The 16,390-nt window shown below is 45.4% G+C and overlaps 1 long non-coding RNA gene across 1 annotated transcript; it reads right to left on the reverse strand.

Moving 5' to 3' along the window:
- Window positions 1–2,453: 2,453 nt before the first annotated feature.
- Window positions 2,454–11,831, reverse strand: LOC132807608 (uncharacterized). The gene is made up of 3 exons (XR_009641977.1): window positions 11,736–11,831; window positions 7,831–8,027; window positions 2,454–2,965 (listed from the first exon to the last, which is right to left on the reverse strand). It is a non-coding gene; the product is annotated as an uncharacterized LOC132807608 (long non-coding RNA).
- Between the last annotated feature and the right edge of the window lie 4,559 nt (window positions 11,832–16,390).

Consider the following 16,390-nt stretch of genomic DNA (forward strand, 5'->3'; position numbering starts at 1 on the left):
AGATTGGGTTTGGGATATCTGGTCAGCATGGATGGGTTAGACCGAAGGGTCTCTTTCCATGCTGTGCATCTCTATGACTCTAAATGCTGTGGATGTCACTATACGACAGTTACTAATTTTGCAGATGACACCAAAATTAAAGGTGTAGTGGACAGCGAAGATGCTTAGCTCAGAGGACAACAAGACCTTAATCAGATGGGTCAATGGGCTGAGAAGTGGCAGACGGAGTTTAATTTAGATACATATGAGGCACTGCATTTTGGAAAAGCATATCAGAGGAGGACTTATACACTTAATGGTAAGATCCAAGGGAGTGTTGCTGAACAAAGATCTGGAGTGCAGGTTCATAGCTCCTTGAAAGTAGTCACAGATAGATAAGATAGCGAAGGTGGTGTTTGGAATGCTTTCCTTTATTGGTCAGAGTATCGAGTATTGAAGTTGGGAGGTGATGTTGCAGCTGTACAGGGCATTGGTTAGACCACTTTTGGAATATTGTGTGCAGTTCTGGTCTCCTTTCTGTCAGAAGTTTGTTGTGAAACTTGAAAGGGTTCAAAAAAAAAAGAGTTAGAAGGAAGTTGCCAGGGTTGGAGGATTTGAGCTATCGAGAGAAGCTGAATAGGTTGGTCCTGTTTTCCCTGGAGTATCGGAGGCTGAGAGGTGACCTTACAGAGATTTATAAAATCATGAGGGGCATTGATAGGATAAACAGACAAGGTCTTTTCCCTGAGTTGGGGGGAGTCTAGAACTAGATGGCATACATTTAGGGTGAGAGGGGAAAGAAATAAAAGGGACTTAAGGGACAACTTTTTCAAGCAAAGGGTGGCGCGGGTATGGAATTAGCTGCTTGAGGAAGTCGTGAAGGCTGGTAAAATTACAATATTTGAATGGAATCTGGATGGAAGGGTTTAGAGGGATATGGGCCAAGTGCTAGCAAATGGTACTAGATTGTTTAGGCTAACTGGTCAACATGGATGAGTTAGAGTGTTAAAGTAGGGATTTGAGACAGCCCAGGGAATCCCTTGTGGAGTCAGACCTGTAACCTCTCACGATTCGTCCTGGAGATCGTACTCTTTGAGAGTCTGGAATAAAAAAACTCTTATAGACTGTTTAGTTTAATTTTAGTTATCCCCTTTATTTACCAACAGCTCCACTGATACCGATAAGCTAAACTCGCTAGGTTCTAGTAACCTAGGAGAGTAGGGGGCCAACTCTTCAAGTGCCCTGGCAGGCTACTCTGATGTACTGATACAAAGTGGTTTCCTTTACACAAAGATTTACAAAAACATTGCATGTTCTTAATTCGTAAGGAAGAAAAGTTAATTGACAGGTCACTGTACGCTTGACTAATCACTCCCACAGGCTCTAAGCCATTCATCAGGTGGGAAAAACATACCCAGCCGAGTGAGGTGCCTGCTAGCAAGATAAACTCCTATCATAAAGGGGTATCAGTCTGAGCTAATTGGAGAGTTCCTAACCTTGCACAGGTCACAGGTCAGATACAACTGTTTTCCAAAATGGCTTCTTAGCAGGAGAGCAAACTTTTGATCATAAAATGGCTTGCTGACACATTGTGCCAGAATCTCTTCAATGTTAGGCCTAGAATAATTTCTAAGCGAGGAGCAGACCCCTGCTTTTTAGGCACTGAATCATACGGTACCTGAGGCTGAGATGTTACCAAAAGGTTGCATTTAAACTGATTCATTAGTCTTCGAATTAAACATGCTTTCTTTTCAGGGTTGTGATTCAAATAAGACATAAGATCTGATTAGTTGGAATTGACAGTGGGGCAGTCTGAAAGGTCTGTAGAGTGGTCTGCAAGAACAGCAAGTAAGTTAAAGCTTCAATGTTACGTTTTACAGAGTTCATATTTAATAACTGGTAATGGCTACTCAATACCATCATAAAGTCTCAAAAATGCAATTACGTTCAATCCAAAGCAGGTAAGCACGAAGAGTTAATTTTTTAATGGCTTCGGGAGCCCCAGTGCTATAATGGTTTCTCTGTCACTCTTGTCCTTTTGAACTCTCAAGTCAGGGAGTTATAACAGCAACGGTGTTTTCCCTCGGTTTGCCTAGCTTGCAAGGGGTAATAAGAATCCATTATAATTAACAGTTCCTGACTGTCAATTACAAGGCCTTTGATAGTACTGAATTTCGTTTCGGGGGTCAGAATCAAACGCTGTCATTAATTTCACAAGGGAACAGCCATGAATGTTATCACTGTGTCCTATTTACACAGTTCACTGTTAAGGCAAATGTTCTTAATTGCCTTAGGGTATCCTGTTATCACTTTGTTATCTTCTGCATACCTTGAGTTCTCCACTTTTACCAAGCCTCCCTGCCTGTCTATTTTTTAGTGTGCAGCAAATGTGCTCTATAATTCAACATTACATTTTAGTTTAAATGTTTAAAGACAAGTTTTATGGCTATAGACTTTCTTATTCCCTCCTTTTATTATTTCATGACAACTACTTGGCTTATAATTATTATTAGGGTAAAAAATTAGGTCTGCAGATGCTGGAGATCGCAGTTGAAAATGTGTTGCTGGTTAAAGCACAGCAGGTCAGGCAGCATCCAAGGAATAGGAATAGGAAATTATTAGTCCATCCAGTCAATGTATATTTTCAAATAAGTCAAGTGCCTCCTCTGCCAGGTCATCGTCCAGAGGAGCAGAGTCTGAAAGATACAGGATTTCAGCATGGAAGTTCAGGCACAGAGTTAGAGGGGTAGACAAGGGTCAATTAACCAGATGCTCTTTGGCTTAGGTGAAAAACAATGCACAGTCTATTTCACGCATAAGCAGACGACAGTGTGTATTCCTAGGATGAGTCCAAGGACTATCAGTACATCCCACACGATCCATCCACACAGCGATCATAGCCAGCAAGTAAACTTCCATCCACACGAATCAGGCAACAGTTGGGCAGGTATCTTCCCTGCATCTTGACCCGTTTTGTTGATCACATCTGTGACGTACGTAAGATCAGAACATGGTTTAGTAACAAGTTCATTTATGAGAACACAATCATGGGGAGGATCAGGCAGTTCAAGTGGTTCTTCCTGCAGGAATGTAGCGGGGTAATGTTAGAGCAGTATTTAAAGGAGAGAAATGGATTCAGAAGTAATGAAATCTCATAGCGACTGATACGAACCATAGCGGGGCGCAGAGTATGTTTAGAAATCAGCAAGGATACTGCAGAATGCGAGGTACAGACTTCTACATTTTGATGTAAAGTTATATTAGAGGCAGCCACTACCAGAGTGTGGATGGCAGAGAGAATCTGGGTGCAGAAAGGCATACCTTGAGCAAAAGGATCAAGCTCAGTAGAATAATAGGCAATAGGGCACCAAGAGGAGCCATGTTGCTGGGTGAGAACAGCTGGAGCACAGGTATCAAGGATGGCAACATAAAGATGAAAGTGGCAGTCATACAAACGTCGGCCCAGTGTGGTGCTGAAGAGAGGGTCATTTTAAGCTCCGTAAAGATTTGTAGTTGTTTTGGGGTGAGTTCATACTGTTAAGGCTCATTAGGAACTTAACTTTGTTGGAGGGGGTACAATATAACCACATTGATGTGGATGGTTGAGAAAGGTAGTGGAGTCAGTGTGATTGGACACTTTGTCAGGGCTAGCAAGGAGGTCAATGTTTTGAACTAGGGTAGCGTCTCCAGGAAATTCAAATAATTCAAGCTGGGCTTGAAGAGTCTCTGAAAAGAATGTGGGCGAGTGAATAAACCCTTGAGGTAGGCAAGTCCACGTATATTGGTGGCCCTTAAAAGAAGGCAAAAATGTATTGGGCTATTTGGATGCAAAGGAAGACAAAAGAATGCATGTTGGAGGTCAACGACAGCGAAGATCTTGGCATCTGCTGGAACTTGGCTGAGGATAGTAGCAGGATTGGCAACTGGAGGATTATGAGCTTCAATGATTTTATTTACTTCATGAAGGTCGTGAACGACATTCATGACATCCTGGTTTAGGGATCGGAAAGATAGGTGTATTGACAGAAGAATGGCATGGGACTAGAAGGCCTTGCTGTAGAAATGAATCAATGACGGGTTGAATGCCAGCTTCACCTTCTGGTTTCAGGGGGTATTGAGATATAGATAGGAGGACAGAATTAGCTTTGGTCAAAATGGAATGGGTGGGACCTGAGCAAGGCCCACTTGTGTTTTGGAGTCCACACAGACTCCAGGATATACTGCGTCCTGCAGGCGAGGGTAGGCATGATGATGATGAAGAGGTAAAAACAATGACTGCAGATGCTGGAAACCAGATTCTGGATCAGTGGTGCTGGAAGAGCACAGCAGTTCAGGCAGCATCCAATGAGCAGCGAAATCGCGTTTCGGGCAAAAGCCATGATGATGATGAAGGCTGCCATGGATCAACTAAGGCTGTGCATAAAATAGGATTGATCCTTGAGCAAGCAGCTGAATTTCACAGCAAGTATGATCAGCATGGTCAAAAAGAGTCTTAGCGTCAAAACCTACATCTTGGGCTTTGTGTTCTGGGTTCAAATGAGGGGGCCAATTTTCCAGCTATGAGGGGGAACTGACACGAAAAGAACGCCACCAGCTGGTGACCTGATCTCACCAATCACCCAAGCGTGCTTAGTGCCCAGTAAGGGATTATAACATGTGTTCAAGTCTGAGATCATTCCCAGATGAGTCATAAGCTAAAGTAAGGTGGGGGTGAGGGACGTTATGTAAAATAGGATCAAAAGCGTAAGGATCCAAATCAAATGACCACCATCGAGGAGGCTTTGGTTTGATATTGATGCATTGAACAAAATGAGGTGGATCCTGATTCAGGATACCATCATCATGACATTCAATAGTAATATTTAGAGGACAGAGGAGATCTCTAGCAAGTAGAGGGATATGTAATCCATTAGTAACAACAAAGCAAAAAGGGAATGTGACACAATTTTTCCACACCACTGTCAGAGGGACAGCGTATGCATGTTTATTAGAGAAACCATCAAAACATTGCTGGGTTTCATCATCGTCCGAGATTTGAAAATCAAAAGCATGAGCAAGATGGATGGGAAGTGATGAAACAGTGGCTCCTGTGTCAAACATGAATTCAATATCGTGGCCATTACGGTTAAGAATTAGCATAGGTCCGTCCTCTGGACTGGCGGTAAGTATGGGAAAATTCAAAGCAGGAAGCTGCTCTATACCCGGGAGTCCGTTTTGAAAAGGGTTTTGTGCAGTAAAAGGGGCAACCTGCTGAGGTCACTGGGGAGGGAGACCAGGAGATTGTCTGTTGTTTTTACTCCAGTGATGAACCAGGGACTGCTATGGAAAGGGCAGTTCTTGGACCAATGTCCTGGTTGATTGCAAATGAAACAAAGGTGTAGTTGTTGGGGGACCCTAGGGGGTGGGGGAGGCAGTGAAGAGTAATGAGAGGGTGTATAGGGGCATCATGGACTGTTGGGGAAGGATACATAGGATCACCGCATGGTCCATTGGGATGTTGTGAATACACAGTACCATTTCTACGGTCCTGCCATACTGGACGATAGTATGAGGGTTTCATTTGTTCGCTTGACTGACCTTGCAGACGGAAAGGTCTACTTTGAATCCTGGGTTTAGGTTTAGCCACTGTAGTTTGGTCAATTTCTGTCTTGACCGTGCCAACGGTAGCCTTACTCTTGGGATCCTTTAGTTCCCAGAAGTAACAAACCTCTTGGCTGAATTGTGCACCCTCAGCATCTTGCTCGTGGATGTTGTGGGTTTTAATAGCTTTCTGTACCTGATCAGGTAAGACGGTCATACATATGGCATTAAATTGGGATGATCACCCTTGTAGGTAGTTAGCGTCAACAGAAGAAGCGCTATAGCATTCCTTAAAATGGGTAAGAAACTCCTCAGCCCCTTCGCCCAAGCTGGGTTTACATGTTAAGACTTTACCCACATCAACTACGCGATGCACGCTTGGTGGAGACAGGTAATAATCCAATCTGATAGTTTTGGCCGGGTGCCGGACTACAAGTTGGGTATGATTATTACCTCAAAATTTCTCAGAACTCGCCCATTTTTCAGGTGAAAATCTGCATTCTGAGGTGAACCAGATCTTGGGAGGCATCATTATAAATGGTCTTAGTCCTATTAATGTAATTAACAGATCCCTCAGGATTCCTTCCATAATCTGCAACCTTATTGATAATGCTTGAGAATCATGAGGTTTCCATGGTCGATAAAGATCCATAAATTGGGCTTGTCCCAGATTCAGAGGCTGTGGGTCAGGAACCTCTTCTATTCAGGAAATTTCTTTTTTGCCCTCCCACATCACAGGGTGAGTGCAAGGACCAATATTAAGGTCCTGAGACTTTGATTGCAAATTTAGTTTAGGGGCAGTGGAAATCAAAAGGAGTCTCTTCAATGTTTCTTCCAGATTTTAATTTGAATTGACTCCTAGTACGGTAGGCACCAGGTTTGTGGTAAGCCGAATTCTTATTCGGCATAACAGCTGGGGGAAGGTCTTGAGCCTTGGCACATTCGTCATCAGAGTAAGGGGGGAGGGTTCAGGGAGGGAACCGGAGGTGGTCAGCTGACAGGATGGGAGGCATAAAATATTTCCTCCTTCGAATCAGTATCCCATCCACAAATGGATCAGGATTCTTCAGTAATGGGTCTCTGGAAGAGGGGAGGTTGGGGTATAAGGAACAGTCCTTGTCAGCTTCGTCCTGCCCAGCTGCAATTGCAGTCTGTTGTTTATTCACCAGTTTCCTTTTTCTTTGATGCCCTTGACGTTTCAACGTAGATTCTGAATTTTTAAAAAATTTTCTCCCTTGCCTATTCCAATTCTGCTTCTAAATCATGTGCTTCACATTTATGTTTTAGTTCTGTCCAATTTAGTTCAGATCTTTCCTCAGTTAATGGACTAACTCCCCTTTTAATACAGTTTTGTCTCCATGATGGTTGCATGGATTTTTCCCATTTTTCCTCGAGCTACCCTTTTCCACTCTGATAAGACTTCTTTCTGCTTTCTTCCCTTTCTTTTTTTCCCAAATCCCTTGTTCAATTTTAGTGAATAGAATTAAATCATGTGTGCCTCCTAGAGACCAATCCTTATTCTGTTGAGCAGCTGCAGCTGATATTCTCAATTGTTTCTCATAATTAAGGATACAGACTTGTTATTTCTGTTCAGGGACATTTGTCTTCCACCTTATCTAGGGGCACACTCAGTTATCCTACCTACTTTAAATCTTTGAAAACTACTGATCTACATGGGCTCCAGCCTCACAGAACACAAACATTCACTCGTCAACAAGCAAATGTGCATCCAAACCAAATCTCAAAAGGATTAAACTTTCTGCAAGCCGCAGGGAATCAGTGCTGACTTTCTGTGTCACGCGCGCGCTCCCTCGTACATACACATGAACATGTTAAGAGGAACGAGGCACTCACAGTCCACGTATCTCATAAATCCTGGATGTGGCACATAGTTGTTTAACCAAGTATACAAGAATTGTATCACTGGCCAACTTTCTTTTTATTTTATACATGACAAAAGCAGCAGCCACCCTCTATATTTCATAAACGAAGAACACCCAAACAGAACAAAATCACAACTAACAAACAAGACAAAACAGCAAAGCAAGACAAGCCAAGCTGAACAGATACAGAGAAGATAATCTCGACATAAAACTTTCACTAATCAACAACCCGACAATGAACAATAAGACTAATGATTCCTGCAAAACATTCTCGGTTTTCAGTCCTATGTAAACGATCTCATTTAGGGTTCTGAGAGGGTACCAAGAGAAAAATGGGGGAAAAACACCACACAGATGTAGACAGAGAGTAATCAAGGTACAATTTTACCTTGTGGGTCCATTGGTCTTGAGTCCAACCCTTAGATGGAACTCTTCTTTTCCAGTTTCAGTCAAATGTAGCCCTTGTTGGAACCCTGCTTGCAGCGCCAAATTGATAAAGTACAGATACGAGACAGCCGAGGGAGTCCCTTGTGGACTCAGACCTGTCAGCCTATCTTGGTCCCAGAGATTGTACTCTTTGGAAGTCTGGAATAAAAATAAAACTCTTACAGTTTAGTTTAATTTTAAATTGTCCCCTTCATTAATACCATCACGGTTACAACATAACACCGATACTTATAAGACAATCTAACTGGATTCTATTAACCCAGAAGAGTAGCAATCACTTCTTCCAAGAGCCCTGGCGGGCTACTCTGTGTACTATCTTTATATACAAGTTTTTTACAAAGGCGGTGCTGTTGCAAACAAGCTTTCTTTAAATGAATTTTTTTTTTTTACAAAAGCACTGCATGTTCTGAACTAGACAGATAACAATGAAGGGCAATAATTCGGGAGAGAAGTAATTGATTCCGAGTTTCGTTCTGAGGTCAGAATCAAACACTTTTTCATTTCACAAAGGAACAGCCATGAATGTGATCGCTCAATATCCTGTTTATACAAATTCACTGATGTTAAGGCAAATGTTCTTAATTGCCTTACCCTCCCTGCCGGTCTATTTTCTAGTGTGGAGCAAATGTGTTCTATAATTCAACATTATATTTTAGTCTAAATGCTTAAGGACACATTTTCCTTACAAACATTCTCACGACCCCTTTCAAAGTTTCGTAAGTTCTTTCCTATATCAGGGGGAGCAAAACTTAATGTAGTATTCCAAAAATGCCCTAACCAACATACAGCCACAATATGACCTCACAACTCCTTTATTCAATGCTCTGACCAATAAAGGAAATCATACCAAACGCCTTCTTCATTCGTCTATCTACCTGCAACTCCAAGATCTCTTTGTTCAGCAACACTCCCCTTAACTGTCAATCCTGCCTGGATTGCTCAACCAAAATGCAATACCTCATTTCTCTAAATTAAACTCTGTCTGACATCCTCAGCCTATTGCCCATCCCAAAAATTCTAATTTATAGCAAACTCTCTTTGCTCTCTTATTCCCTAGAAGCTGAAAATCTTCATACCACACACTCCCCCTCTGTTTTCACTTTGCTGAACCGAATCCCTGCTGTACCACATTCTGAAGGGTCAAAATACTGACCAGCCAGGATGAGTGGACGTTGAGAAGATGTTTCCATTGGTAGGAGAGACAAGGAGTTGAGGGTACAGCCTTACAATAAAGGGAAGACCTTTTAGAACAGAGAGAAGGAGAAACCTCTTCAGCCAGACAGTGGTGAATCTATGGAATTCATTGCCATAGACAGCTATGGAGGGCAGGTCGCTGAGGATATTTAAGATTGAGATAGATAGGTTCTTGAGTATCAAGGGGATTGAGGGTTACAGTGAGAAAGTGAAAGGATGGGATTGAGAAACTTATCAGCCACGATTGTGTGGTATGAACAGACCTGATGGGCTGAACAGCCTAATTTCTGCACCTTTGTCAGATGGTCTTTTGCTGTCCTGGGCACAGGGTGTCAGAATTGGGAGCAGGAGTAGACCATTTGGTCTTTCGAGCCTGCACCAGCATTGAACACATCATAACTGGGTATTAGTCTACCTACATCTTGTAAATAGACTGTGACTTTTCTCACTGGAGCACAGGAGGTTGAGAGGTAACCCTATAGAGGTTGTTTAAAATCATGAGGGGATAGATGAGATGAATCGCAGGTATCATTGCCCTCGGGTGGGGGTTTTAAGATTAGGCAGCAAATTTTGAAGGTGAGAGGAGAAAGATTTTAAAAAGTCTTGAGGGGCAGCATTTTTTTTTTAAAAAGAGAGTGGTTTGTGTGTGAAATTATTATCCAGACATTTTCTCACCTTCCCCCCATAAACATCCACTTCTTTGTTGTTCAAAAATCACCTGAACTCAGCCTTGAATATATTCAATGACTCCTTAACTGCAGGAAGAAATCCCCACTTCTGAACTCAATTCCTCTTGCTAATATACACTTGCTTTGCTCATTGCTCGCTGCACCTGACAAATGGCATTGACTGGTGTACAAGGATGCTGAGGCCCCTTTGTACATCCACACATCATTCCTGATGAAGGGTTCATGCCTGAAATGTCAACTCTCCTGCTCCTGGAATGCGGTTTGACCTGCTGTGCTTTTCCAGCACCACACTTTTCAACTCTGATCTCCAGCATCTGCTGTCCTCACTTTCTCCATAACCCAAAAAAGTACATCAACATTCAAACAATGCACATCCTTTCTGATTTTTTTTTAACATAGCAAAAGCTCTAACTTCACATTGGCCATGTGTTTGCCATTTGTGGTCTTCTCTACATTGGGGAAACTGAGCATAAACTTGGGGAACAGTCCGCAGCCAGGGCCGCAGAGGCTGACCAGACCTGCCAGTCACCACCCATTTTAATTCCCCTTCCCACTCCATTTCTGACATGAACATCTTTGGCCTCCTCCATTGCCACAACGAACCAAATCGCAAATTGGAGGAACAGCACATCTTCCATCTTGGCGGCCTGCAGCTTGGAGGACTCAACATTGAGTTCACCAATTTCAAATAATCTCCCTCACCACCCCTTGAATCTCTTCCCAGCCCATCCCCTCCACCACCAACCAGATTCCTTCCTCCCGGTGACCAACCAACCCTGCCCCCAGCACATCCTTGTTCTGCAGCTCTCCCTACACCCATCCCCAGTCCTGAACAAGGGTGACACCGAAAACATTGACTTGACCTCCTGACACTCCCTGGCTTGCTGCATTCTTCCAGCCCCCTGCCTGTCTATTTTGCCAATTGAGTCACAGACCTGGCCTAACTTTTCCCAAGTCTGTCCACTCCCTGGATTCACTCCCTTTCCTTTCAGTTGCAGCAAGTCAACAATTGAACATCACAATGAAAAATAAATGGAAAAGAGGATGAGAAATGAGAGTGTCGTACTCTTGGTCAATCAAAAGAAAGACTCACACCTTTTCTGCCAACAGTGAGGAACACACGCAATGTTTCGGTGACACTGGTGAACATGCGCCATGCTTCTTGACACAGGAGCGCACACAATATGCTCAGTGGCGCTGCTGGTATTATTGACAGATTTTAAGTGTCCAAATGCCAATAGGAGAAAAAAAAGGGTAGAGCCACAATTGTTTTCCCCATATGGTACAATATTTTATTGCTTTTCCATCTTGTCTGGCTGCTCAACTTTTTTGACTTTTCCCCAGTGTAGGGGTGAAGTTCAGAACTAGAGAGCAGAGGTGTAGGGTGAGAGCAGAAAGATATAAAAGGTACCTAAGGGACAACTTTTCCATGCAGACGGTGGGGTGGTGTGTGTATGGAATGAGCTGCCAGAGGAAGTGGTGGAGGCTGGTACAATTACAGCACTTAAAAGGATCTGGGTGGGTATATGAATAGGAAGGGTTTAGAGGCATATGAGCCAAGTGCTGGCAAATGGGACGAGATTAATTTAGGATATCTGGTCAGCATGGACGGGTTGGACCAAAGGTGTCTGTTTCCGTGCTGTACAACTCTGACGACTCTAAATAATAAAAAGTATAAGTTGACAAATAACAAACGATATCCATGTTAACAAGGCTTAGCTCACCACATGCTTTACTAACCATTCTCCACAGATCCTATCCCTGCAATGACTGAGGAACAGATGCTGGTGCATCATCTCCTCCACTAGTATTTACACACTAGTCTAAGGAATTGCACAAGTAACAGTGAGGGGTAAACAGCACAAGCGCCAGTAAAAGCAGATGGAAAGTGAGTGTAAAATGTGACTATGACAGGACAGGCCCCACATTCCTTCCCCTCCGTCCCCCCCACAACCTGCCTCACCTTTCACCTCCCGGGCCCAGTACCTTCCAGGTGGCCCCATAGTTGACACAGGGGCCGCCCCACGACCAGTAGAACTCCACCACCCAGGCGGCCGACCAGTTCCCAACAGGTCCTTAACCCCATCCGCCTCCAGAATGGTCACCGGCTCCTGCCTGCTGTACAGCCGGCCGGTGTGGGCCGTGACACAGCAGCTGCGCCAGGAAGGCGGCGGTGACCAGTGACGGGGGTCTGCCCCGGGCCGCACGGCGCCATTTTCCTAACGGCCGCCGCTTCCCCGCTCGAGCGACTTCTCCTCCCAACCGCCTTCACCCCCGCGTGACGTCTGCACGGGGGATGGGCGGGGCCGGGGGAGCCTCACCGTCACCAAGCAACAGCCACCTCGCGCTACAACTGCTCATTCACAAAAACAAACTCTCCTGTCTCGCTCTGCAGCTGCAGGGGGGACACTGCCACGTTTCGAGGAGCCCTGTCTACATTGGGAAAGCTCACGGCTCCATTTAAACAGATATTCCGACATCGAATACAACGATGTTAACTTTCAACTGCGTTCAGGGAACATGTATTTTGCTCTGAGTAAGTCTATTGAGTTTAACTGCAGCATGGCTGTAGTTTTAAACTTGTTTGCTTTCCTGAACAGCTAGGTTTAAATGTTTTATTCGTTAGAAGAACCAAAATTAGTGATAGTTCACATATCCACCCTGAAATGGGGTGGGTAACTGGATCGAGTGGGTAGGCGCCATACTAAGTTTAACTTTGGGGACAGCCTTTGAGCTGCATATGAACAAACTGCTTACATGTTGCACTTATCGACTGCTAAATATCGGCTCTTGTTATCTTAACACTTAGCCTTCTGATTGGACATTGCAAAGGTTCACCTCCCGCCCACACCCCGCCAGCACCCTTCCCAAGGGTCAGACCCTCCCTCTCTCCAGGCACACAGTCTGAATAATTGACGAAGCAAAATTCACTGTCAAATCCCATCAACATGGAAGATCCCAGCCCACCCTACCTCCCACTCTGTACCCAACCCATCCAAAAACCACAAAACATCATCTCATCTTTAAAAAACAAAAGAAAAACTGGACCGCATCAAAACGTTCAACAACGGTCAACGCTATGACTGTTACACAACACTTTACGGAGCTACATTTCAACTCGAGTTCGTTTGCAACCCCTCATGAGAGTTCACATTAAAAGCTCATTGTACCAAATCAACGGCATGCCACAGCTCTCTGGAATTCAGCGGAATTCTTCCTGGTATCCCTCATGTTTTCTGGTGTTTTTGAGAAAGGAGACCCTCCCGTTAGCTTCGCCTTCAGATCTCCTTGGCTACGCCCAAAGTTTCGGCTGATCAGTTCAAGCACAGGGTCGCAGCCTTTTCTTGCTAAGCTCAGCTGGCTTAAACGTTAGCAACGCCTCTGGTTCCCGTTGGGATTTACGCTCCCGAGCGCAGACCTGGCCCGCAGCCTGTAGTCCCACAGTTCCTGCTGACTGCAAACTGCCCTTCTGTCAGCAAAAATACAAACACGACGGGGACAGTGTTCATTTCGCTATTCTCAATGTCAACTCTGACCCCACGAAAGGGTCTCTTTTCAGGGGCGGGCATGTCAATTGCCTACTTGGGGTTTGGTGAAATGTCTCAACAAGTGTTTCCGTTTGTCTATATTTACAAGAATTCTAACCCCAACTAGACATTTACATGTAAAATCTAAGAATTATGCAACGTGACACATGAAAGCATGATGAGGAGCATCTCCTGTGTCCTCTCTCAGCTCAGAGAAGACTTAAACCCCGCTCCCCCCTGTAACATTCCTCCAGGTGACAAAAGGAACTTAACGCAGGCGGATTACAAGGGGTTGCTCAGTGGGCACAGCGCCAAGGGACCCGGGTTCAATTCCAGCCTCAGGGGCGACTGTCCGTATGGAGTTTGCACATTTCCAGCCTGCGCCTGCGAGGGTTTTCTCCGGGTGCTCCGCTTCCTCCCACAATCCAAAGATGCGGAGGAGAGGGTGGATTGGCTATGCTAAATTAGCCATAGTACCTAGGGATGTGTACGTGAGGGTGGATTGGCCATGCTAAATTACCCATAGTACTGTTAGGACGGAATTTGTCCTTGCATGTTCGTTTTAGGAGGAGAGACAACAGACGCTCAATTGTTTGGCACAAGCAGACTTTATTGCAGAATCGTAGCTGATACAGTGAATCACCCTGCATTCACTGGAGAAGGCACGTTCTGCCTTCCCCTCCCAAATCTGCTCCTGATATACTCTTTGCTAAGCAGAGCTTCGCGGAGCTACTAAGCATTGCCTTATTAGGACATTTCGCGTTTGCTAGGCGTTGGCAGCTGAGCTGGTCACGTAAGCAACAGTTTCGATTTCCCAAGCAGCAGCTACAGCTACAGTTTCGATTCCCCAAACAGCAGCTATAGCTCCACCCTCCCTTGACCTATTTTATCCTAACAGTACCCAGGGATATGTAGGATTGGGTAATTGAGCATGGCCAATCTACCCTAACCTACACATCCCTGGGTACTATGGGTAATTTAGCATGGCCAATCTACCCTAACCTACACATCCCTGGACACTATGGGTAATTTAGCATGGCCAATCCATCCTTAGTGTAGGATTGGCCAGGCTAAATTGTCCTATAGTATCCAGGGATGTGCAGGTTTGGGTGGATTGGTCAGGCTAAATTACCCATAGTGTCCAGGGTTGTGTAGGTGAGGGTGGATTGGCCATGCTAAATTGTCCTATAGTATCCAGGGATGTGCAGGTTTGGGTGGACTGGCCGTGCTAAATTACATAGTGTTTGGGGATGTGCAGGTTAGGGGGCATTGGCCATGCTAAATTACCCATAGTGCCCAGGGATGTGTAGGCTAGGTGGGTTAGCCAATGGGAATTGCAGGGTTACAGGCAGAGGTCTGGGTGAGGTGTGGGTTGGATGGGCTGAAGGGCCTATTCCTACACTGCAGGGGTTCTAAGCGTGAGATGAGGTGCTTGACGGAAACGATGGGGAAGAGGCAGTGAAAACACAACGAGACCGTTTGAAAGTGGGAGCATGACAGGAGGGGGTGGGTAAATGGGATGTGGTGAGGGAGGGGGCTTAGGAGAGAAAGAGACACAGAAAGAGAGGGTCACACACAGATGCAACTGGTGAAAGAGGGGAAGATTGTGATAGGTTCAGATAAGGTGGAGGAAGAAAAGCTGTTCCCTATTCACTGATAGTGACAAGGTCAGGGGCGGCCTGAAGTTCAGGGGTTTGAGCAGGAGAGGGGGGAAAACAGAGGAAAAACAGGTTTACCCAGCAAGCAGCAATATGCTGGAATCCGCTGTCACCTCAGAGAGACAGACAGAGCAGAGGCAGATGCAGAGAGAGAGACACAGAGAGAGACAGAGACGGGGAGGTAATCAGATGAATGGCCTCCCTGTGCTGTGAGATCCAAAAGGAGCACGCGAGCAGCTGCCCCAGTGTTTCTGGCGGTCTGAGGCATCTCCCCTCGCTCCATTACTGGTACCGCTCTCCCGTCCCGTTGGCACCCTCCCGGTGAACGGCCCACTCTCCCAATGCACTCAAGCTGCCCGTTCCCCTCCCGGGGGCTGGAAGAGGACGGAACAGCCCGTTCCGGAGCGGGGCTCGGGAACGCTGCCCATGTCCGCGACGTCCTTTCCGAGAAAGGAAACAAAGACAACAGACAGGGGACCACCCGCATCAACGGGAATGACAACATTTCACCCTCAGACAAGGCTTTGTCAAGAGATGTACAGCACGGAAACAGACCCTTCGGTCTAACCCGTCCATACCGACCAAATATCCCAACCCAAATAGTCCACCTGCCAGCACCGGCCCATATCCCTCCAAACCCTTCCTATTCATATACCCATCCAAATGCCTCTTAAATGTTGCAATTGTACCAGCCTCCACCACATCCTCTGGCAGCTCATTCCATACACACACCACCTTCTGCATGAAAAGTTGCCCTGTAGGTCTCTTTTATATCTTCCCCTCTCACCCTAAACCTATGCCCTCTAGTTCTGGATTCCCCAACCCCAGGGAAAAGACTTTGCCTATTTATCCTATCCATGCCCCTCAATTTTGTAAACCTCTATAAGGTCATCCCTCAGCCTCCGACGCTCCAGGGAAAACAGCCCCAGCCTGTTCAGCCTCTCCCTGTAGCTCAGATCCTCCAACCCTGTCAACATACTTGTAATCTTTTCTGAACCCTTCCAAGTTTCGCAACAGCGGGGAGACCCAGAAATGGAAAAGACTGAAGGGGGAAGTCAGCGGTAAATCTTTTGAAGAGGTTACAAAGGAGAGACCTCTGTCTGCAGCGGGAATGACCCCACAGTAGCAGGTCGAGGTGGACGGCATTTAAGGAGAAGCTGGATACAGACGTCAGGGAGAAAGGAACTGAAGGGAATGCTGCTGTAAGGGAAATCAAGTGTGAGCAGTGAAGAGGGGAGGTGCGTAGAGGCTCACATGGGTCAGAAATACTGAGAGAGACCAGTTGAGCTGAAGGACCTGACTGGAGACTCAATGGGACAGAGAGTGAAATTTGGATCACCTGCAAGAGAAGGAGAAACACGTGATTTACCTTCCAGGATTAAGCAAGTCCCGCAGATTCTGCAGATCACTTTTTTGGTCAGAGCACTGAGTAT

The sequence above is a fragment of the Hemiscyllium ocellatum genome, assembly GCF_020745735.1.
Source record: "Hemiscyllium ocellatum isolate sHemOce1 chromosome 27 unlocalized genomic scaffold, sHemOce1.pat.X.cur. SUPER_27_unloc_19, whole genome shotgun sequence".
NCBI lineage: Eukaryota > Metazoa > Chordata > Chondrichthyes > Orectolobiformes > Hemiscylliidae > Hemiscyllium > Hemiscyllium ocellatum.